The sequence below is a fragment of the Triturus cristatus genome, chromosome 1_2, assembly GCF_964204655.1.
Source record: "Triturus cristatus chromosome 1_2, aTriCri1.1, whole genome shotgun sequence".
Classification (NCBI taxonomy): Eukaryota; Metazoa; Chordata; class Amphibia; order Caudata; family Salamandridae; genus Triturus; species Triturus cristatus.
The window spans coordinates 156,233,688-156,258,921 of record NC_140580.1 but is presented as its reverse complement, the minus strand read 5'-3'; positions in this window follow the sequence as shown (position 1 = coordinate 156,258,921).

The following is a 25,234-nucleotide window of genomic DNA, read 5'->3' as shown; positions in this document are numbered from 1 at the left end:
GCCACAGGGTTTCGCTTGGCCCTTAAACTCGTGCACATGTTCAACTCCTTGGTCCATGTTTCCAGATGGGTCAGGTGGGTAACCGACATTAGCGCAGAACCCTGGTGCCTGGCAAGGGCCTCCCAAAGGTGTGATGTGGTCGGGGCTCACTGAGCACTGTCTGCCCCAATCTTCAGTTGCACTGGGAGCAGGGTGCCCCGTTATCCTTCCTCGAATTGGTACACCCCAAGAGGTAGCTGGGAGCAGTTGCTGGGGAAGGACTGGAAGCAGTCAAATCTCCCTTTGCCCCACAGATACGACAGAGCTGCTGCCAGTGGGCTGTAACATTCTCACCCGAAGCGGAGAGCCACCTGCCAACCCAAAGCCTTCCAAGCAGACCCAGAGCCGCTCGCAGCACACAGCCGTGAAGAAAATGTGCCCTGTAGGGACGGGTGTACCCAGGTGGAGGAGAGCCGCCCTCATGAGTGACCGGCCTTCCAGCCGTGTTGAATCCTTTGGCCGGACTGTACAGACCCAACCTGTAAACCTCTCAATGATTTCAAGCCCTCTTTAAATCTCTCTTTTCTTTTCAACTTTCTCTTTCTAGTTGACTATCCGTCTTGCGCCTGTATTTATCCTTAAATAGAGTTTACCACCTGCTTTGGGCTGCATTCCCAAGCAACCCGACTCCGAGAAGAACCAATCCCGGCGTGCTAGGGGCAGCTACCGGACTAACACCGTCTGTGTGGTGAGGCTCAATCAGAAGGACTTGGCCCTCTATGTGAAGCCAGGGAGTAGGTCTTCTGCATACCACATTTCCCGTGCCCGCTTCCACTCACCGTTACTGAGGGATCCAGGTTAGTTTATTTTCCTCCAGTTAGCAATGTGCTTAAATTCAGCGGGTCGCCACGTCTGATCTGAGGTCGTAGCTAGATGCCGAAGAGTAGGGATCAAAGGTACCTCAACTGATTTAGTTAGTCATTCGCAGTTTCGTGTTCAAGTCGTGTGTACTTACGCATGAATGACTTAATCTTTGAGATAAACATATGCTACTGGCAGGATGAACCAGGTAGACACACCTGGACAGGTTGTTGGGGGGCCATGTGTGCGTCAGCTGACCAACCTTCACACCCCTCGGGAGCCTGCTGGGGACCTCAACCCACCTGGTGGGCTTGCTGGGGGGACAGGCATGTTTGCATGGGCACCAGCAGGCCCGGCCTGCTCCACAGGAGGGAGAGGCAGGGTGAGGGACAGCCTGAGCAAGATGCAGGGGTGCTGGCGACACCCCGTGGAATGGTCATTTCCAGTTGCTGTAGAAATGTGCTGGGTAGAGGGGCGACAGAGAGGTATGCGGGGCCCGGACCTCCAGACTGCATCCCGGACCTGGAGCCACCCAATCCCCTTCCACTCTGGTCAGACCACTGGGAGCACAAGCTGCCAAGGCTGCTTGGCTGTCTTTCTGATGGGTAGGGCCTCTGCGAACCTCAGGCCCTTGAGTTGAACAGTCACTGGCAGGGTGCAAGCTCTTTGTTTGAAACAACAGCCAAGGATAGCCAAGCAGTCCATCCCTAAATAGACCAAGCATGCCCAGTTAATTGGCGTATTTGGTGCTGGCTGGGCACTCCCCAGACAGGCCACCCTGCATGGGGATGTCGGCTTCAGGCCCCTGCCTGCACTTGTATAAAATGCCCATCAGGAAGCACTGGATGGAAGGCTATGTCCCGGGCCTCTGGGGGCCCTATCAGGTTTGCTTGTTCCCTTGCGGCACCCAGTTGAGAACTGCTGGACCACAAGGGGTCCAGATTACACTGTCCCTAGTAATCTGGAGGAATGATACCCCCTTTCTTGTAATCCGTGCACACCGAGTGACAGAGGAGACCCAGGGTGCAAATGCAACCGGCACCTGGAGCCCTGACTGGGCTCTGGGAAGTAAATGAGCCCTCCTCGGGACTTCCATGGCAGCCTGGCCATCTGGAGGCGCCATTGGAAAACCTTGGGAATGACCAGATGGCTGAAGGGCTTGGTGTGACCAGATTGCTGGGCTCAAAGGACAAACATCTGGTCATGCTGTACCTTAATGAAAGGGCTTCCACTTGTCCTTGGAGGGGACACAAACTCTGCGTCCCGAGCACGTGGAGCAGCAGCTGGGCCTCAGGCATGGGTTGAAAGTGGGGCCCTGACAGATGGGGGAGGCCTCCCTGCACGTGATGGACCCCTGTCTTGGGCCCTTGGTGGTGTGGCAGGCCGGAGGATGGAGCCCAGGGCGAGAGTGCCTGCCACGGTCTATGTGGGGCACCAGGACCCATTCAGAGCCCTTGGACCAGGCCACACAGGGGAGGCCTCCCTGGGCCTGCTGAAGCCCATTTCAGGGGCTTGGTCATGCAGTGGCCTGGAAGAAGAAACCTCATCATGGGGAGGCCTGCACCTCAGAGCCCACAGGGGGCCCAGTCAGAGCTTCTGAACCCAGCCAAGCAGGGGAGGCTTCCCAGGTGCGATGAACCCCAATCCTGGGCCCATGTTGGTGCTGAGGACTGGAAAACGGAGCCTAGGGTGAAAGCGCCGACCCCGGGGACTGTTAGGCCAGTCAGAGCTCTTGGAGCCAGCTGCACAGGGGAAGCCTCCCCAGGCCCACAGGACCCCCTCCCGGGCACTCTGCCACATGGCAGGCCTGAGGACGGAGAGTATGATGGGGGACCCCACCCAGGGCCCAACTGGGCCCAGGTGCTGGACCATCTGGTTGCCGGCTGAGAACTGCCGGAGCACAAGGGTTCCAGAGTAGCAAGTCCATAGTAATCTGGAGGAAGGCTACCCTCCTTTCTTGTTATCCATGCACATCGAGTGACAGAGGAGACCAAAGGCACAAATGCCCCGACTTCCTGGAGACCTCGCTGTGCTGGAGGAAGCAGAAGACTTCCATGGCAGCCTGGCTATCTGGATGCACCATTGAAAAGCATTGTGTGCAACCAGATGGCCGGGCTCAAAGGATGGCCATCTGGTCACGCTCTGCCTTAATTAAAGGGCTTCTACTTGTCCTCGGAGTGGGCGGCGACTCTGCCACCTGGGTGCTCGAAGCCGCAGCTGTGCCTCAGACCTCAGACACGGGGCTGCGAGGGCACCCTTGATGGAACTCTGACTTGTGGCCTGCAGGCACCATAACTTGCTGGCAAAGCGAGGGAGGACTACCCAGACCCAAAGGACCCCCATCCCGGGCTTTTGGTGGTGCAGCAGGGTGGAGGACAGAGCCCAGGACAGAGCCCAGGGTGGCATCACCCACGCCGGGGCCTTGCCAGAGCTCCTGGGCCTAGGTGCACCAGGGAAACCTTACCGGGCATGCAGGACACATCCAGTGGGCTGGAAGAAAAAGGCCAGGATGGGATCCCCTACCCCCGAGCTTCTGAACCCGTCCGAGCAGGGAAATTCTCCCTGAGCACAATGGACCCCCATCCTGGGCCCTTGGTGTTGCAGCAGGGCAGAGGACTGGGCACAGGGTGGGAGCACCCACCCTGGGGCCCTGCTGGGCTTCTTCTGGACCCCACGCCATTATCAGAGCTCCTAGACCCAGTTGCGCCAGGGAAGCCTCTCTGGGCATGCAGGATCCTGACTTTAGTGCTTTGCCACATGGCAGGCCCGAGGATGGGGCCTAGGAAGGGGCTCCCACCCCAGGGCTGCCAGGGTCCCGGTCAGTGCTTCTGAACCTGGACAAGCAGGGAAAGCCTCCCCGGGCCAGAAGGACCCCTGCCTCATGCCCTTTGTGTTGCGGCAGGCCGGAAGGCCTGCCCAGGGCCCGTTGGGGCCCCAGGTCCCAATCAGAGCTCCTCAACCTAAGCGCATTGGTCCAGTGGAACCCCATTCCAGGCGATTGGACACGGGACAGGCCACCAGACAGGGGCTCCCACCCCAGGAGCCTCTGGAGCCCTGGCCCAGCCCTGTTCTGTGCTTTTGAACCCATTCAAGCAGGGAACCCTCCCTGAGCCCATGGGACCCCCATCCTGTGTCCTATGCGACACTGCAGGCTAGAGGACAGATCCCTGGACTGGGTCGCCCACCTCATGGCCCAGCATGGGCCCCATTCAAATCCTCGGAACCCGGACACGCAGGGGCAACATCGCCTTTATGACAATACAGGCTGGGGTTGGGAAACCAGGGCTCTGGTGGGCTTGAAGACCCAGGCCTGCTGACTCCCTGACCCTGCGGAGCCCTGTCCTGTCCGCTCTGTGGCTTAAAAGCCCTGACCAGGGCCATGGTCAGGTGTTTTCAACCAAGCAGCCTACAGACATCAAATAGGTCCAACTATGCCCGATCATCGGGAATCCGGTCTGGATCTTTGCCAGGCAGGCCTCTTGTCCGTGACCGCAGAGCTCATTTCCGGGGCTCTGCACATCATGCAGGCGCATGGAGCCCGGGCCCCACTGAAGCTCTGACCAAAGGTGTGATCTCAGCCTCCATCCCTGCTGGAGAAGGGGGAAGAAAGTTTACCGAACCTTTGCCAGACCCTCTCGTTCTCAAGAAAATGCAAAGCCTTGCGCTGGGGCTGCTGACTGTACCTCCTGGGTGGCACGGGACATCAACAGTCGATGCCATTCGAGACCAAGCCTAGGTATCTGCTGAGGGCTTCTCTGAGCATTGATGTTGATCCTGCAGGTCAAGGAAGCATCGATTCTTCTCCACGTAAGCATGGCAATATATCCATTCCACAGGAGAGATGGGAGGCTGTAATGCATTGGGTACATAGAGTGATGAGTCGGGTTTCTCCATGTAGTCGAGGGATGCGTTGGTCTCTCTGAGCTGCTATGACGGCGATACATAGTTCTGACGTGTTGATCTCCCGAGCTGCTGCATTGGTTCCTAGAGCAAAGCATCGATTTTACTCCTGCAATCAGGTCAATGTACCAGTTCTGCTACATACAGACAGGAGATGTGTCAAAGTCCATGTTGAAAGTATCTGGGTTCCCTTCCATTGAATCAGGCACAGAAGTCAGGGTAGAGACTTTGATATCCTTGAGTCTCAAGCAACAGGAGGCACGCCAACAAGCCCTTGGAGCACACTTGGAGAAAAGGCAGATTCCAGCTCTCCTTCAGAAAAGTCAGAGAGCAGCAGGTGGGAGGGCAAAAAGCAGTAAAGCGAGCCTTACAGATCAGCAGTTCAGTTGAGCACTTTAAGTAGCATAGCAGTTCTTCAGGTAGAGCTTCAGTTACAAGTCAAGTAATGTCTGATTTTAGGAGGTCAGAGACCCAGAACTTATACGCAAAAGTGCCTTTGAAGTGGGAGTGATTTCAAAGAGTGGTCTTTAAAGTGTACAATTATGCTTTCAATCCAGCCCTGTCAGCCCGGCTATCTATGGCGAGTAAATCAGCCCTTTGTTTGGTGACTTGATTGACACTGCCTATGCAGTGAAGTGTTAGTCCCTCCCATTCCTTCCTCCCCAGGCAGGGCCATCAGAATGCAAATGTATGTAGATGGGTACTCAGACACACCTAGCTTTTCTATGTTTGTGGCTGTCTAGAGGGAATGCACTAAGAGTAGCTATCACCCACCTCAGATGTTTATTGGAGACGGGCTGCAAGGCACACAGAGTAGTAAGTGCAGAGAAATATCCACTTTCTAAAAGTCATATTTCTAAAACAGTAATGTTAAATCCAACTTCACCAGTAAGGAGGATTTATCATTGCCATTCCAAAGATATAAAACATGAACTGGCATCTCCTCACTGATCAGGAATTACAGCTTAAAAGGGTATTAAGGAATTCCCAATGTTAACCTATGAGTGGTGTAGGCCTTGCAGTAGTGAAAAACAAATGTAGCTATTTGTCATTACCAGGACATACAAAACATTAAAGTACATGTCCTGCCTTTTATTTACACAGTACCCTGACCTGGGGGCTACATAGGGGTCTAGTTTAGGGGTGGATTATGTGTAAGAATAGGAAAGTTTAAGGTTTGACAAGTAGCTTTAAATGCCAAGTCGAAGTGGCAGTCAACTGTACACACAGGCACTCAATTGGAAAGTCTGAGACAGGTTTGAGATGCTAATTATGTGGGTGGCACAAACAGTGCTGCAAGCTCACTAGTAGCATTTAACTTACAGGCCCTGGGTATATGGTATGCCACTTTACTAGGGACTTCCATGCATATTAAATATGTCAATCATGTATCCACAAATTTCACACATGCACTTTAGCACTGGTCAGCAGCGATAAAGTGCTCAGAGTCCTAAGGCCAACAATGATACAGAAAAAAGAGGAGGTAAGCAGACAAAAAGCTTAAGGGAAGACTACCCTAAGGATGATAAGTCTAAAAGGTACATAATAAAAGGGTTTCTAAAATGAACACCTTTACATTGGTGTATTATTAATATTGGTGTCATTATTTGGGAGATAATGGATGATTGCAATGCAATAAGTAGAAATTATTGTCCTGTTGCTGCATGGGTATAGGGTTTACCTTTCTCACAGCAATGAGATTTGACAAATGCAAAGACACCATACCTGGAAGCTCATCCGCACAGTAAAGTGCCACATCATGCTTACTGTCGGTGTATAGGAGCGCATGGGGTCTACTTTGCAATAAGATGCATTACCTTTCCGTATGTCCCTAATTGAAGTGGCAGTGCCTTCATTATTGGTGCGATGCAAAGTTATTAAGCCTGTAAGCAAATAGGAGGGCTGTTTTAATGCTGTTTTGCAGTTGCAGTATAAAGATGTCACATAGCAACCAGCAGGTGTGAACACTTATGAACATGATTTGTTACAGGTAGACCAGGGCTAAAAATCCGTTCAGCTCGCGGTAATTGCGATAATTTGACATTTTCGCATTCCACGGAGAGCACGAAAATGTCAAAATTTCCGCAATCCGCATTTTACCGGAAATTTTTTGCTTGCTTGCGCTGTAAAATAATACATTCTTGCGTGCGCGCGATTGCCTTACCTGAATCCCCGCGTTCCCGATCCGGTTGCGTTCTCCACGAGATGTTGGATTGTTGGTAGCCATTTGCGCTGTCTCGCGACAGTTCGCGCCTGCAGTAACATCATTCGTCTCGCGATCACGTCTTTCTTCTCGAGATCATGCACCGCGAGACAAGTGAAAACAAGATGGCCGTGCACGCGAGTAACTGCATGGGTAAGTTGGCGAGCCGCGACCACGCAGAACATACTGCGAGTGGGCGGGAAAAAACTTCAGCATCTTCGCGATATTTCCGCGTGTTTGCGGAGACATATAACATTTTCGCGATAATTTGCGAAAGTGAATTTCGTAAATTCCGCCCACCCCTAGTTACAGGACAAGAACATGGTATTTCATGTCATGTTGTAATGTCACATGTTAGTTCTACGCATATTCAGTGATCCGCATGGATGTGTGAAGTGTGTACAATAATGGTCCAATCGCAGTGTCTATTGCACAGTGCCTAGTAACTGTTTTTGTGCTTCTCTCAACCACCAGGACTTGAAATATAATTTATTTGTACTGTTCACTTGTCTATTCTAAACTTCTCTGATTAATTGCCGTGTGGATGAAGAAACCACAAACGGTTTGCATTCTTCCAGCTAGCTTAGTTTTCCGTTCAGTGGTGGTGATTATTATGCTTTTTCACATTTGATGGTATTTTAATGTTGTGATTTGGCCCAGACATTCTTCCATAATCAGTCCCATGTCAATTTAATGCATGATTTCTGTAAGTGTATAGAATTATTTGGGCAGTGTGCAAATAATATGATCCTTCTTTCCAAAGATGAGCATCTCGGATTTACGACCTGTGGTATTTGTGGTCACCTCAATTATTGTTCGTTGGGTGGACCTCCCAATTACTCAGTATCAAACGTCACCTGCAGGATTTGCGTCATCCTGACCAATCGTGTCTGCCTTGGTCATCTGCTACTGCGTGTAGTGGCCTGACTTGCAGACCTGTGGTGTGATTTAGAGCCACATTTTAAATGAAATATAAAGAAATTCGCTGAAGATTGCTAACATAAATTCAAGCAGATCCTTTTAAAGGCATTGTAGCAATCTTTTCTGGAAGGTGTAAAAGTACAACTTTTCATTCCCTTTAAGGACCTTGCAGAGTCCTTTGTCATGAGAGAAACACTTGATGCTCTTCTTTTTTAGAACAGTATCTTCTGAATATATTCACTTTAACAAGTGGAAGAATGTATTAACATTAGAGAAACTTCTGCTGAAAAGGGAAAAAAGCTCATTTATTGAAAGCAGAACTGAGTGCCTGCCACACTGAGCTGTAATTGAATTTATGAAGCCATCCATAGCACTGAGGAAAGTCATTTGACAGAGCTAATAAGGCCCCATTTGTCTGACTGGGATTTTCACCACGAGTCTGACAACCAGACAATACAGCCTCATATAGCTGAAGTCTTGGTAAAAGGAGGATATGCTGCCTTGCAAAGTGTGTCTGACTGCAGAAATGATTGAGGCAATATTTGAGCTATGAGAATGATGACTTTAGAGAAGCACCCTGACAGCAGTGAATGTCTGGGCAATTAGGAGAGTCATTAGCTCAGTGCTGTATCTCCTCAGTCTTGGGGAGCACAGAAGGAGGTCATGAAGCATTTTTCCTAATGTTCTGTGGGGTCGATTCTCTTCCATAACGCAGTTCCTTAGCCTAGGTTTTGATAGACATGTTGGTATCAAGGCACCTACTCTGGGAATGTGACAGTAGGGGCAACATCATTGATTACTATGCTCTTGGTCTTTGATCTCCCATACTCCCACAAAACCCTGTTGCAAACCGGCCAACAGAGATCCAATGTGTGTGTGCTATACAAAAAGTGTCAGATACAGCTTGTCCACAGTTGTATGACATTGTTACATGCATGTTGCACTAATTATAGCTATCCTTACACACATTAAAAACATTATAGTTACTTTTCTCCTGTCTCTGTGGGGCTGAAAGGATAGAATGTGTTTTTTCATATGATTGCTCAATGGCTGGTCTCAAAGCCCCCTAGTTTCAAAAACGGGATTTAATGTTTTTACTTCATAGATATCTAAAAAATGGGACCAAACTGTAGTCTTTCATGACCTGGGAGCATCTCATTATGGCGAAAACAAAGGTTATGTATATTTATAGTAAGAAGAGTCTCGACAAAGAGGGCATTGAAAATGATTTACATATATTCACTCAACAATTTTTTTTATTAAAAAGAACTCTGACAGCAGATGTAGAAGGCTGGCTTAATATATGGTGCACATTTATTTAAGTGATGCACCTTGCACTAACACAGGCAACCCTTATAGTGATTTTAGTGGTCTTGGATAACCATAGAAAGCTCTCAAAGTAGTAGCTGTTGAGAGCAGCCTTCAGGCTTATCTTTAAGGAGTGTTAAGCAGCTTGTATTACCAATTTAAACCATAGTGTAAATTAAATGAAAAAGAACCACACAGTGTTTAGATTAAAACATTTCTATTTATCACACAACACACACTAACACATTGGCATATCTCCTACTCAGAGATATCAACACAATACATCAGAATGCTTCAAATGCAATCAGTTAAGTAGCTCAAATTGCAGTGGTCGCCATGGGGAGACCAAACCATATACAATGAAAGTGGAATGCAAACTGCAAAGTAAAACAGGACTTGGACAGGAAGACCCAGAGGAGCCGGGGACACAAAAAAACATCTAAGGTCAGTACCCAGGGACCCCATGGAGGCTGTGTACAGAGTGGAAAACCAGCCACGATCCCAATGGAAGTCAATGGAGAAGTCGTGTTTGCAGTTTTGCAGAAGAAGGACCCTTCTCAGAGGATCCCGAAGAATTTTCTTGAAGGACAGAAAGTTGGAGAGCCCCACCATCCGTGGATGCCCCAGGAACCAGGTTACCTACACTAGGGAAGCCAGGTGCATAGGGGTAAAGAGACACCAGAAAACTCCATCGGCGAAAATCGTAGACTTAGAAGAAAGGGCCTCTGGAGAAGTTCAGGATGGAGTCCCATGGAATCCAAGGGTGGATTCTGGAAGTGAAGAACCTGCAAGCAGAGGGGACAGAGTATGTGCCACTCAGAAGTGAGCAGGAGGCAAGGAGACACAATTCGCACCAATGGCAGGAGGTGCAGGAGAGTCGATGTTGACCTTGTTCTGCAGCTGTGAGGACCAGGCAATGCTGAGGAAGACCAGGAGCGGTACACGAGCTGTCCCATGTTGGATGTTGGTGACTAGGTGGTGGGTGTCCAGTAGGGGTGGGCGGAATTTGCGTAGTCGCGCTACGCAAAGCTCCTCGAAATGGTAAAAATCTCCGCGAGCATGCAGAAATTCTGCGAACACGCGGAATTGCTTGTTCGCGATGCTTTCTTTCTGGTTCCCAAACGCTGTTTGCGTGCTCGGGGGAAATATCTCGCGAACACACATTTTGAGCACGAGAACAAGCAAAAAATTCCACGAAGCCGCGGAACGCAGAATTTTGGGCAATTCTGCGTTCTCCACGGAAGGCGAAATTACCCAAATGCCGCAAATTCCGCGAGCGAAACGGAATTTACCGCCCAGGCCTAGTGTCCAGTGGGAGCAGCAACAAACTTTGGTAGCCGCAACTGGTATGGAGGACAAAAAAGGAGCAACGTTGGGACCAGTAAGATCCAAAGGAGTCACCAAAAGCAGGGGAGTCAGATTATACCAGAGCAAGCAGGGGAGTATACTTAAGCAGTAGAAAACGCTCAGGAGGACTCAGAGGCCGAAGGCACAGGAGTCGCAAGAGGACCTCGAGCAGCTCACCAAAGATGAAGGCCCATGGTGCAAAGGATGTGGTGAGGATGCTGATCTTGGAGGGAAGGGATCCTTGAGGCTGGAGCTTCTTGTAGCTCAACAATCTCAGAAGTGCAAAGGCGACCAGTCTTGGTAACGGCAAGTCTACGCAGTGCATAGGGGTTTGGTTCCAGCAGTTCTGATGAGGAATAATGGCCTCAGAATTGCAGCGAGAACAGGCCAGGCCTAGAGGGAGTTGCAGAACGTCCAGCTGTGTAGCTGAGCCTTGAGAAGTATGTAGGACGACAGGAGCAGCAGACTGGCCAGCTTTATTGTGTTGCCTGCAGATGCAGGGGAGTGACTCCTTTACTCCAAGAGAGATTTTTATTGGCGTCCACAGGTCTGTTAAAGAACCTGGAAGCAGCACAGACACAGGCAATGAAGAAGACTTGAAGAACAGCAAAACCAGGAGCAGCAGAAGTCTTCCTTGGTGCAGTTTTGTTTCCAGTTGAAGTCCAACGAAGTCCAGGTGTTCAGATGGTCGAAGAGATGCGTAGTTTCTGGGTTGAGTCTTGTCCCACGACAAATCTGAGTACCCACCAGAGGAAAGCCCTTAAGTACCCTAAGGGAAGGGTTGGAACACCTCAGGGGTTCCTCCCAGAGGAGGGATTGGACAGGGGGGATACTCCCATGTCCTTTGTCAAGTTTCACACCAGAGTGAGAGCCAAGGGCTCCATGAACTGATTTAACCTGGAGTATGTAAGGGGGGCACCAAATATGCCCTTCTGTGCAGTCTGGTGGTGCTGGAAAGCGCCCCTACCCCAGACCAATACACTAAGTCCTGTCTGGGAGGTCGTCACACCTCCCTGTGACAGGAAACCTATTGTTCTACATTCCCCTGCTCAAGCTCAGCTCAGCAGCAGGAGGGCAGAATCATGTCTGTGGTAAGTAGCATCACTAGCTTGCTGGCAGACCCTGAAAGGCTGTTACTGGGAATACAGGGGGTACCCAAGGGAGCCCCACAGTACATGCTTCCACATTGGAATCAGTGTTGGGGTATGATTCCAACTTGTTTGATACCAAACATGACCGGGTTTGGTGCAGCCACTATATAGTGAGACATCTCTTAATGACTGATGTCCACTATATGTATTAAAATGGTGGACCGCACTTACAAAGCCTGGAGAATCAACTCTGGGGTTTATAGGGGTGTCCTGCTCTTGCAGGGGCACCCTTACATTTACAACCAGGCACCCTGCCCTCAGGACTGAAGATCCTCCCTTACTGCTTACTTACAGGTTTAAAGTGAAGTTACCTCTAATATAAGGACACTTATATCTGTCATGAGAGGTGCAAGCACCTGCCAAAACAAGCTGCAATGGCAGGCCTGTAGTCACAGTTTAAGTGGACTCCCATGGTTAGCCTAATACATGCTGCAGCACATGGGAGACCCCTGGTGTACCTATGCCGTGTGTACCTTAGTACCATGTACTAGGGACTTACCAGAGTACACCAGTAGCTAATTGTGGAAGTACAAATGTACTTACCAGGGAAATGTAGGGGAGAAAGCACAGTGACAGGGGTCCTGATTAGCAGGATCCCAGTCAGACTAAGTAAAAAACACACTGACACCAAGCAAAAAGTAGCCATGAAAGTAGATTCTACTTTCCTACAGCAGGGTATATCAAAAAATGTATTTATATATTTAGACAAAGACAAAGACAAACAAGTCAATGAAAAACTATTGTGTGTACTGAAATTGTTAATCAGTTGATGGCAATGTACTTAGTGGCCTCCATGCTTTTAGACAGAGTTTAACCGTACATTAAACCTTTTTAAGCAATTGTCCCTGATCAGTAATCCATACAACATGTGATCAGTCCAATCAGTTCAACTGCATTTAGTTGGAATTTCCACCTTAAAAAATAGTTCATTTCAGGGACTTCATCTGGACATAAGGTCTAGCAATAATCAGGGTGTGGCCCTGAAATACAGTAAATGGGAGTGCATCGGTAGGTGACTTACACACTGACCAGTCCAACACAAGTGGAAAAGTATGTGCTGGCTTACCTACAACCACACAGAAATTGAGTAATTCAAACGTGGTCCAAAATTATGAAAGCGATAGGACCAAAACCAGAAAGAGGAGAATTAATTATGGAGCCACTAAACTTGCCCATTACCAGTGTGACTATCAAGTAAATATTGCCACTACTAACAAATAGGAGAGGACTACAATTTGAAATTATCAAATAGAATCTAAAACAATGTCACTGCCTTTTACACTCCGTAACTTGGTTGGGACTTGTGCACGGAAACTAGTCAACTATTCATTTGGGAATCATCTAATTGGCAGATGAGGTCTGTGTGATGACCAGTATATGATTTCAAATGTGTGCCATTACACACAGGCATAATAAACTGTGATATGGCCTGACGAGTATAACACTTTTAATATCTTCATCAACCGTTCATAAAAAATTATGGTTACTTTTTCACACTTATGAGCTCTGCTGGTTAGCGAACACCCAGATCGCTGATGTAACTCAACTGCACTAGGTCAGCAAACTTTATTGCCATCAGGAATGGGCTAGGAGTTAGATAAATCATCTAGTCTCACATCATTAGAATTTTTTTCCTCCACTTTATCTGTGTTTTGGGGGGATTGAGATACATTCCAGTTAACTCACCACAATGAGATTAGTTGACGAAACCACCTGAGTTTCAGAGTCTGCCCATACAAGTAGATTTGAGGGGCACAATAATGTTAAATAGCCATTCCTGTTGGCCCTTACTCATCCAATCCTGGGGCAAAAGTATGTATTCTGGTGGATTGGTAGATGACATCACAATCCTATTTATCAGCTCATTTGACTTGACACAGTAGCTTTACATTTGCTAGTGTAGTACCGCAATCCTACCTGAATAACTTGTGCACTCCTTATAGTTCTGCTTTTTCTAATTCAGTTATGTGTTTTCTTAAGTGCCCTGTTAGAACTGGGGGTCTCTAGTTGGCAATGGTATACACCTTTGTCCAAATAGGGACCCTTGCTTCAAAGTTAAGATAAGGGGATTACACTCCTAGATAACCCCTGCTCACCCCGTTTATAGCTTGGCACGAGCAGACAGGCTTATCTCAGAGGCAGTGTGTTAAGCATTTGTGAACACATACAGTAATACAGTGAAAACACTACAGATGGACACTACACAGGTTTTATAAAAATAAGTATGCTTTATATAGACTTAAAACAAGACCACAAACGACAAAAATCCACAATACTGTACTTAAGATTGATTTAAAGATGGTAAAAGTTATTTAGCTCAAGTTGATGATAAATGCGACACAGTTCTCACAAAAGTACCTGGATGCGTAACGCAAAATAAACAAAAGGCTTGCAGAGGGAAATGTGTCGGTTCTGTGCTCCGGGGGAGATGATGCATCGCGTCTCAATGCTTGCGCAGAGTAGGGGATGCGTCGTGATCCTTACCGGTGCAGGGGTGATGCGTAGGTTCTCAGCCTGCCGCCCGGTTGCGATGCAACAATCCTGGTGCGATGCGAGAAGATGGCGCCCTTTATGCGACGATGCGATGGCAATGCGTTCACACCCTGGCAGCTATGTGATGACTCTGTACTTTGGAGCTGCGACAGGCCCTGCGACACGCTTCTCCGGTGATGCTATGGCGACCTTTCAATGGCGTCATGCTTCTCCGGTGATGCGACAGCAGACAGCTTCGACGAAAACACGCTTCCTGGGAGATGCGGCGGTGGCACGCTTCTCTGGCGATGCGACGACTACAGCTGCGGCGGCGACATGCTTCTTCTCGTTGCGTCACGCTTCCAGCTCCCAGCAACATGCAGGCTTCTGCGGATAGAATTCCCAGCAAGGAAATTCAGGAGGGAGCGGTTGGTGAAGTCTTTTGTCCCTGAGACTTCAGCAGGAGGCAAGCACAAGTTCAAGCCCTTGTAGAAATATTCTGTAAGATGATGAAAGTCCTTTGAAAAGTTTCTTCTCCTTTCCTTGACAACGAAGACACCACTGCAGGCCAACCCAGCAAACAGCACACTGGCAGAGGGGCAGTCCAAACTCCTGCAGCTTCTTTGGTTCTTCTCCTTGGCAAAAGGTTTGTTTTGTTCCCAGAAGTGATCTAAAATTCTTGGGTCTGGGTCCCAATATTTATACCCCAAAATTCTTTGGTCTCTGAAGGCAGAGAAGCCTCTGCCTAGTCCAAACCAGTTCTTGAGCACTTTGTTTACAGGACTCCTTCTTTCCTTTTACAGTGCAGGACAGAAACATCAGACTCTCCACAGGAGGTGGAGCCAGCATTGTGGAGGGAAAGCACAGCACTGGAGCACTTTGTTGACATGATTCCTTCTCTTCTTTCACAGTGCAGGGCAGAGACATGAGCCGCACCCCAGGAGGTGGAGCCAGCATTGTGGAGGGAAGGCCCAGCCCTATTCAGGTCCCAGGTGCAACTCCTCCCTCCCATCTAGATGCAGATCTCCCTATTCACCACTGTGCTGACTCATTCTGTCTCCTGGATCTTCCCAGCCCTGTCACTCAAACTCCAGACAAGGAATACACAACCTAGCAGAGGCAGGCTTTGGATAGTTAGACAAAAGAAAATACCTACTGTTTAAAAGTGGTATTTTCAAACACAGAATGTTACAACCAACTTTACTAAAAGATGTATTTTATCATTCTGAGTTCAGGCATACTAAATTTGAATTTCTTCCATGTTCCCTGAGTCAGTTAGGATTATAAGATGTAATAATCTAACTGCCCATTCTGGCCTATGGAGAACAGGTAGCCTTGCAATAGTGATAAACTAAAATGGCTGTAATTCACTATTAGGACATGCTACACACACCAGGGCATATCCTACCTTGTACTTAAAATGCACCCTGCCCTTGGGCCTACCATAGGGGTGTCTTATATGATGAAAAGAGAAGGTTTAGGGACTGGCAAGTGGGTGCACTTGGTCAGTCAGCATGGCAGTACCAGACTGCACATAGGTTCTGCAATGGCAGACCTGAGACACACTTTACACGCTGCTTCTGTGGATGGCACAACCAGTTCTGCAAGCCCACCAGCAGCATTTGATTTACAAGCCCTGGGCACTCATGGTGCACTGTACTGGGGTCTTACAAGTAAATCAAATACCCTAATCATGGAGTCACTAATCAATACATCAATTTAACATAGGGAGCACTTGCACTGTGGCACTGAATAGCAGTGGCACAGTGCCCAAAGCATATAATGAGCAAAAACATATGAAAAACAGAGGAGGCAATCTGACAAAATGGAAGGGAGACTCATGCCAATGATGCAAGGTCTAACACGTGTCCCCTCCAGCTGAAATGTGGGGAGAACTACCCTTCCCCTTGGGAGTTCTCTTCAATAAGGTGGAAAAATCTGGACAGACCATCAGCGTTGGTGTGTTCTGTTCCAGGGCGGTGTTCCACCATAAAGTCCATACCCTGTAGGGAAATGGACCACCTTAACAACTTTGGGTTCTCACCCCTCATCTGCATTAGCCATCTAAGGGGCCTGTGGTTGGTCTGAACCAGGAAGTGAGTCCCAAACAAGTATAGTCTCAGCTTCTCCAGTGCCCAGACTACAGCAAATGCCTCACACTCAATTGCACTCCACCTCTGTTCCCGTGGAAGTAACCTCCTACTGATGAAGGCTACAGGTTGGTCTAGGCACTCTTCATTAATCTGTGATAGAACAGCCCCCACACCATGCTCTGAAGCGTCTGTCTGAACAATGAATTCTTTTGAGAAGTTGGGCACCTGAAGCACAGGTGCTATGCTCATGGCAGTCTTCAGGGCGTCAAAAGCCTTCTGACAGGTGTCAGTCCAGTTCACTTTCTTGGGCTGCTTTCTGGAAGTCAGCTCAGTCAAGGGTGCAACAATGTTGCCATACCCCTTGACAAGCCTCCTGTAGTCCCAGTGAGTCCTAAAAAGGCTCTCACCTGTATCTGAGTCTTTGGAGGTTCCCATACCAGGATGGTATCAATCTTGGGTTGCAGGGGGGCCTACCTGGTGCCCCACGTACACCCCGGAACCCTGCCCGATCTGGCACTTACTTGCCTTGATTGTGAGGTCTGCCTTTCGCAGTGCCATTAACACTTCCCAGAGGTGGCGCAGATGTTCTTCCCAACTGGCGCTAAACACTGCAATGTCATCCAGGTAGGCGGCACTGAAATCCTCCAGTCCAGCCAACACCTGGTTGACCAACCTCTGAAAGGTGGCAGGGGCATTCTTCATCCCAAAAGGCATCACCCGGAATTGCTCGTGCCCATCTGGTGTGGAGAATGCTGACCTCTCTTTGGCCCCATTAGTCAAGTCGATCTGCCAGTACCCAGACATCAAATCAAACGTGCTGAGGAACCGTGCAGGCCCTAACCGATCAATGAGCTCATCGGCTCTGGGGATGGGGTGCGCGTCAGTCCTGGTGACTGAATTGAGTCCTCGGTAGTCCACACAGAACCGGAGTTCAGGTGTGGCACCAGGTGCGCCAGCTTTTGGGACCAAAACCACTGGGCTGGCCCAAGGACTTTTTGAGGACTCAATCACCCCTAAAGCAAACATCTTGGAGACTTCCCCCTTGATGTAAGCTCTGACCTTGTCAGTCACTCTGTAAGCCTTGTGCTTCACAGGAGGTCTGTCCCCGGTGTCCACATCATGGATGCACCACTCAGTGATACCAGCAATCAAGGAAAATAGATCAGAGAATTTCCCCAACAGTTGGCGACAATCTTGCTGTTGATTAGGGGTCAGGGTGGCAGAGAGGCTGACTCCATCCACTAATCCATCTTGCTTTGTCACAGACAGGAGGTCAGGAAGAGGCTCGGTCTCCTCCTCCATTCCATCATCCGTCGCTAGGAGCATGCCCACTTCGGACCTTTCTAAGTGGGGCTTCAGGTGGTTAACATATAGGACCCGCAAAGGGTTCCTGGGAGACCGCAAGGTAACCAGATAGGTGACATCACTCTTGCGCTCCACCACCTCAAATGGACCGATCCACCTGTCCTGGAGTGCACAAGGCTCTGCTTGGGCCATGACCCAAACTTTCTGTCCAGGCTGAAGCTCAATCAGAGTGGCATTCTGATCGTACCACCGCTTCATCTCTTCCAGGCTGGCTTCCAGATTCACCAGAGCGAGCCCTCTGAATCGCCGAGTCTGGTTCCTGAAGGCCAGCATGTAACTGAATACATCGTGGGGAGGTTTCCTGGGAGATTGACCCAGCCTTCCTTGACCAGACTCAAAGGTCCTCTTACCGGGTGTCCATACAACAGTTCAAAGGGACAGAACCCTAGGGACTTTTGTGGCACCTCACAGTAAGCAAACAGAAGGCATGGCAAGAGGACGTCCCACTTATGCCTCATTGGTTCCTCAAGACCCATGATCATGCCTTTAAGGGTCCGGTTGAATCTTTCAACCAGCCCATTATCTTGGGGATGGTAAGGAGTGGTGAACTTGTAGGTAACACCACACTCCTTCCACAGGGACTTCATATAACTAGATATGAAATTGGTACCATGGTCTGACACCACCTCTCTGGGGAACCCCACATGGGAGAAAATCCCCATCAGTGCACGTCCCACCACGGGGGCCGTCACTGTCCTGAGCGGGATGGCTTCCGGGTACCGGGTAGCATGGTCCACCAAGACCAGGATAAACCTGTTGCCCATGGCTGTCTTGGGGTCCAGTGGCCCCACAATGTCAATGCCCACCCGTTCAAAGGGGGTACTGACTACAGGGAAAGGTTGGAGAGGGGCCTTGTGCCTCCTTCCACTTTTCCCACGCCTGGCAAGTTTGACAAGTCCTACAATGAGTATCTGAACTCTTCTACATCTGGGGCCAAGAAAAGTGGGTGGCAAGCCTTTCAAAGGTCTTATTCTACCCCAGAAGTCCAGCTAAAGGTAAGTCATGAGCCAACTCCAGTAGGAAGGCTCTGAAGCACTGGGGTACCACCAGCACATGGGCTGACCCAGGCTCAGCAACCTTAGGCTCGCTATACAGGAGGTCGTTCTCCCAGTAGATCCAATGTGATCCAGACTGATCACCTGCTGCCTGGTTTGTGGCCTGTTGCCTCAAACCCTCAAGAGAAGGGCACTTCTTCTGCTCTGCCCAAATTTCCTCCCTGGAGGGCCCCCCTTCTTGCTGCCAATGGGTCAACTCAGGTAGGTTCCCCAGTTCAGAAACTTGCTCCCCTGTAGGTTCCAGGGCATCCCCCTCAAGGTATGCCTTCTTCTGGACCGTGGGAACAATGGGGGTGGGTTTCCCGCGCCCCGACCTCTTCTCTTTAAGGCAGGTTCCTGGGCCATACTTCCAGGCTCCGGGATCTCTTGACCACCCTTGGCTGCCATAGACCGAGTGGTCACACACGCCCACTCAGGCAGATCCAACATCTCCAAATGAGCCCTCTTCTCCACCTTAGCCCAAGGGGAGCTCTCCAAATCATTGCCCAACAGACAATCCACAGGCATGGCTGGCCTCACAGCTACCTGAAGAGTACCAGAGACCCCACCCCACTCAAAGGGAACCTGAGCCACCTTGCAGTGGCTCTCTGTGTTGTCAGCAGCAACAACTGGGTAAAAGGCATTGGGGACAACCTGCTCTTGAGACACCAGGTGACACTTGACAGCTGTCACACTGGCTCCTGTGTCTCTAAGAGCCTCCACTCTATGGCCATTGATGGTCACCCACTGCATGTATTTCTTAGTGTTATCAGGCAGCTGAGCTTGAGGGACCATCTCAATGTCTCCTAATGAGACAAGGGACATTTCTGCGCGAACACACCCACCTTGGGCACCCTTCTCCTCCACTCCCAGGGCTACACTGGCCATCCGATGGGGGGTGCACGGGGTGGCACATACTGACCCTTTTGGGGACACTGGGGATCATACCAACGGTGTCCCACTGGCTTACACTGAAAGCAGGTAGCAGGCCCCCTATGAACAGGTTTACCTGTCGGGGGTTCTGACTTCTTCTCAGGGGGAGGCTGGGAGCCCTTACCTTGGTTCCCTTGGGAATTACTTTGGGGCCCTTTCTGGAACTCCCTCTGTTTACCATTGTCCGCCCCACTCTTCTGCTGGGGACCCTGCCCACCCTTGGCAGAGTCTCCCATATGACCCTTGTGGACCCTGGTACTGACCCAGCGGTCCGCCTCCTCAGCATACTTCCTACGGTTAGTCAACTTGCTATCAATAAGGTGCTGGCGTAGCTCTGGAAAACAATTAGCAGACAAGTGCTCCCTTGCAATCAAATCATAGAGAGCTTCAAAAGTATCCACTTTGCTAAACTTCACCCAACCATCCATAGCTCTGCAAAAGAAAGATACATATTCTACCCAGGTGGTTCCCACCAGCTTCTTACAATTCCTGAACCTCTGTCTATAGAGTTATGGGGTCAAACTATATTGTGTTATCAGTGCTTCCTTCATGTGGGCATAAGACATCCTATTCTCACTGGGTAGGTCTAACAAAGTATCCCTCCCCTCACTCACAAAGCGGCCCCACAACCCCGCTCCCCAATCTTTCTCAGGGACCCTGTGGGCCAACATTGCTATTTCATAGGCTGCTGCCCAATATCTTCATGCTTATGGAAATCTTTGATGACATCCTTGGGAATATATACCCTGCCTTCTGAAGGCACAGATGGTGTGCTGCCACCAGAGGGATTGATCTCTAAGCCCTTCGCCTTGATCTCTATCTCCCTCAACATCCTCTCATGTTCCATTCTCATTCTCTCTCTCTCTCCAAGGACAATCTGTTATTCTCTGCTTCCCTCTGACCCTCCATCTTAAGCTTAGCCATCTCCTGCTTGTGTGCCCTATTTCTCTCCCTGTCTTCCAACTCTCTGGAGGACAGGTCTTTGGAAGAGATACTACTGCCAGGTGGGGACGGTACCCCTCCCCTGGCTGGAAACACTGGCCTATCCAGTTGCCCATCTGCATCCCCAGCTGGCTCCACCCCAAGATCAGGGGCATTTCTTGCTTCTACCCAGGCCCTCAGCGCCTTTTGGTAGTCACCTTTTTTAGAAATGCCTGGTGTAGCAACTTTCAATTTCTTGCTGAGATGCTTGAGCTGTTTCAAAGTGTAGGTTTCCAACCTCTCTTCCTCAAAATCAAGATCCATAGATGCAACAGATGCTGGTCTACTCATGGTAGTAAGAATTGGTAGTTCTCAGGAAAAAATAACAGTCCAAGAAAAGATTCTACTCAAAAAAGTATGCGGTCGCGTTTGGTCTGCACTCACTAGTAGTGTACACCAATCACTGTATATGAGTCACAAATGCAGGTCCAAATCCTCACCGCTGACCACCAATCTTAGAACTAAGGTCTCTAGTTGGCAATGGTATACACCTTTGTCCAAATAGGGACCCTTGCTTCTAAGTCAGGATAAGGAGATTACACTCCTAGATAACCCCTGCCCACCCCCTTGGTAGCTTGGCACGAGCAGACAGGCTTATCTCAGAGGCAGTGTGTTAAGCATTTGTGAACACATACAGTAATACAGTGAAAACACTACAGATGGACACCACACAGGTTTTATAAAAATAAGTATGCTTTATATAGACTTAACACAAGACCACAAACGACAAAAATCCACAATACTGTACATAAGATTGACTTAAAGATGGTAAAAGTTATTTAGTTCAAGTTGATGATAAATGCGACACAGTTCTTACAAAAATACCTGGATGCGTAACACAAAATAAACAAAAGGCTCGCAGAGGGAGATGCGTCGGTTCCGTGCTCTGGGGGAGATGATGCGTCGCGCCTCAATGGTTGCGCAGAGTAAGGGATGTGTTGTGATCCTTACCGGTGCGGGGGTGATGCGTAGGTTCTCGGCCTGCGGCCTGGTTGCGATGCACAAGATGGCACCTCGATGCGATGCAACAATCCGGTGAGATGCGAGAAGATGGCGCGCTTGATGCGACGATGCGACGGTGATGCATTCACGCCCTGGCAGACTTGCGACGACTCTGTTCTTTGGAGCCGCGACACCCTGCGACACCCTTCTCCGATGATTCGATGGCGGCCCTCTTGATGGCGTCCCGCTTCTTCGGTGATGCGACAGCAGACAGCTTCGACGAAATCACGCTTCCTGGGAGATGCGGCGGCACGCTTCTCCGGCGATGCGACGACTACAGCTGCGGCAGCGACATGCTTCTTCTCGTTGCGTCGCGCTTCCAGCTCCCAGCGACACGCAGGCTTCTGCAGATAGAATTCCCAGCAAGGAAATTCAGAGGGGAGCTGGTGTTGAAGTCTTTTGACTTCAGCAGGAGGCAAGCACAAGTTTAAGCCCTCGGAGAAATATTCTGTAAGATGATGAAAGTCCTTTGAAATGTTCCTTCTCCTTTCCTTGGCAATGAAGACACCACTGCAGGCCAACCCAGGAAACAGCACACTGGCAGTGGGACAGTCCAAACTCCTGCAGCTTCCTTGGTTCTTCTCCTTGGCAAAAGGTTCGTCTTGTTCCCAGAAGTGATCTAAAATTCTTGGGTCTGGGTTCCAATATTTATACCCCAAAATCCTTTGTTATCTGAAGCTAGAGAGTCCTCTGCCTAGTCCAAACCAGTCCTTGAGCACTTTGTTTACAGGACTCCTTCTTTCCTTTCACAGTGCAGGGCAGAAACATCAGAAGCCCCACAGGAGGTGGAGCCAGCATTGTGGAGGGAAAGCACAGCCCTGGAGCACTTTGTTGACATGATTCCTTCTCTTCTTTCACAGTGCAGGGCAGAGACATCAGCCGCACCCCAGGAGGTAGAGCCAGCATTGTGGAGGGAAGGCCCAGTCCTATTCAGGTCCCAGGTGCAACTCCTCCCTCCCATCTAGATACAGATCTCGCTATTCACCACTGGGCTGACTCATTCTGTCTCCTGGAATTCCCTAGCCCTATCACTCAAACTCCAGACAAGGAATACACAACCTAGCAGAGGCAGGCTTTGGATAGTTAGACAAGAAAATACCTACTTTCTAAAAGTGGTATTTTCAAACACAGAATGTTAAAACCAACTTTAATAAAAGAGGTATTTTATCATTCTGAGTTCAGGCATACTAAATTCGAATTTCCACCATGTTCCCTGAGTCAGTTAGGATTATAAGATGTAATAATCTAACTGCCCATTTTGGCCTATGGAGAACAGGTAGCCTTGCAATAGTGAAAAACTAAAATGGCTGTAATTCACTCTTAGGACATGCTACACACACCAGGGCATGTCCTACCTTGTACTTACAATGCACCCTGCCCTTGGGCCTACCATAGGGGTGTCTTATATTGAGGAAATATGAATTTTGTGATCAGTTATGTCCCCTATCGTAGACCCCAACGGCTCCATGTGCATGCTATAAGTACATGTATGTTCCCTCCAGTTCCAGTTTTGAAGACGCAAATATATGTGCGTCCACCGTCAACATGTCCTCTTTCAGATCCGCCATGAATGGGTCAGATATTCCATTCCTAAGTATGAAAGGCCACCGACTTTATGTGGTTCACTTTCCACATTTTACAGATTCAGGCGAGTAGGCCCAGAATTCTGTCATCAAGCCTTTTCCTGCCTTCTGCCTCTGAAAGCTCCAGTCTGAGCCTGCATCTGTATCCATGAACTTTGTCCTACTCCCTGCGCGGCTAACGGTGCCTGATCCAGCCTGTTGCCTGCCAAAAACTGTATTTCACCTTCAAGATTATCTACTCCGCTCCTCATCCGATGCATTCCTGTCTAGTAGTTTAGGTAAACATTCCTCCAGCTACCGTGCAAAGGGCCAGGCCTCGCTGTCCTCATGCAAGTAATTCATAGCCCCGTCACCATGGAATATTCCTACCCCCTCGCATCTCATGTAGACACTTAGACGCTTGTACACGCACTAACAGTCAGTATAGAATAGATTCTATCCTAGAAACCTTTCCTTTTGGATAACACAGTTCTTTAAACATAGGATATTAGATATGATTTGGGATTAGGTTGACATGACCCCCAGACTTCTGTCTCCACATGTAGAGCTAAATGTCAAGTCCCCTTCACCCTCTAGTTGCACGTCAATCACACGTCATGCGGCTGCGCGCGCATCTCTGCCAAATATTTCTGCTGACATTGCAGGATTCTCTTATGGATCCACCCACTTGTGACATCATGTATAAATGACGTTTACTAAGTTACGCCCATATATCCGCCTCTATTAGTTACGTATGCACCTTTTATCTGTACTATCAGCTGTTACGCCTCTTGCATCTGTTTCACTGTAATGCATTTTCTATAAAACTGCTTATCTGTCAATAATGTATGCCCTTCCTTCCTGAACTTTCGTGGTGATGGAATAGAAAGCCTGCAATTCGAATTGTATTCCTTTGTATAGGAATAAAGCCTTTTAAAACCTCTAATACCACGGATTCTGCCTCTTATATTTACTGAGTTATTCTTAATAGACTTTACCGCATAAAAAATAGTACCGGTAATGAAATATTTACCACAATATGATGAAAAGAGAAGGTTTAGGGACTGGCAAGTGGGTGCACTTGGTCTGTCAGCATGGCAGTACCAGACTGCACATAGGTTCTGCAATGGCAGACCTGAGACACACTTTACAAGCTGCTTCTGTGGGTGGTACAACCAGTGCTGCAAGCCCTCCAGCAGCATTTAATTTACAAGCCCTGGGCACTCATGGTGCACTGTACTGGGGTCTGACAAGTAAATCAAATACCCCAATCATGGAGTCACTAATCAATACATCAATTTAACATAGGGAGCACTTGCTCAGTGGCACTGAATAGCAGTGGCACAGTGCCCAAAGCATATAACCAGCAAAAACATATCAAAAACAGAGGAGGCAATCCGCCATAATGGAAGGGAGACACACGCCAATGATGCAGGTCTAACATGCCCCTAGATTGCTGGACCCGAAGGAGGGCTGGCAGGGTTGACGCCACCCGAAGGAATGCAATACAGTTGTGGAGAGTGTAATGTATAATAATATTGTGCTTGTGAACTTCAAGCTCCAGGATTCCTGAACTCTAACATTGTTTGCAGGTAGCATTGGCTATCCTGGATTACTGGGTGTAACTTCCGTCATGTTTCATGGAATCCTTATTATTCAAGTAAGTTGTTGCAGCCAGGAACAATGCTTCTTGATTCCATAATTCTTGTTAACAGAACTTATTTTTTTGAAAGTTGCTGAAGATGATCAATTAACAGAACATTAGTCTGGAAGATGATGTGTTTATGAAATTAACTTTGCTCTAAGTCTGTTCGAGAATTGAACTCTGTGAAGCAACTGCAGGATTTCTTTAATCAAGGCTTGAAACTACTATGCGCAATAGAGGATGACAATGCATGATCAATCATTTTCCAGTTGAATCAAGTTTTTCAGGCAATAACCAACAATTCTCGAAGGTGTTTATGTATGAAGGCAGGGGTAGTTATCGTACTAATGGGAGGGAGTTGGGCCAGCATTATATTGCTCACATATCTTGCTGCAGTTCTGTGCCTAGAAGAGTGACACAGCAGAGAGTGATTTCCAATGTTGCTGTTTTCTTCCTTATCCCATTCCTCTTTCCCAG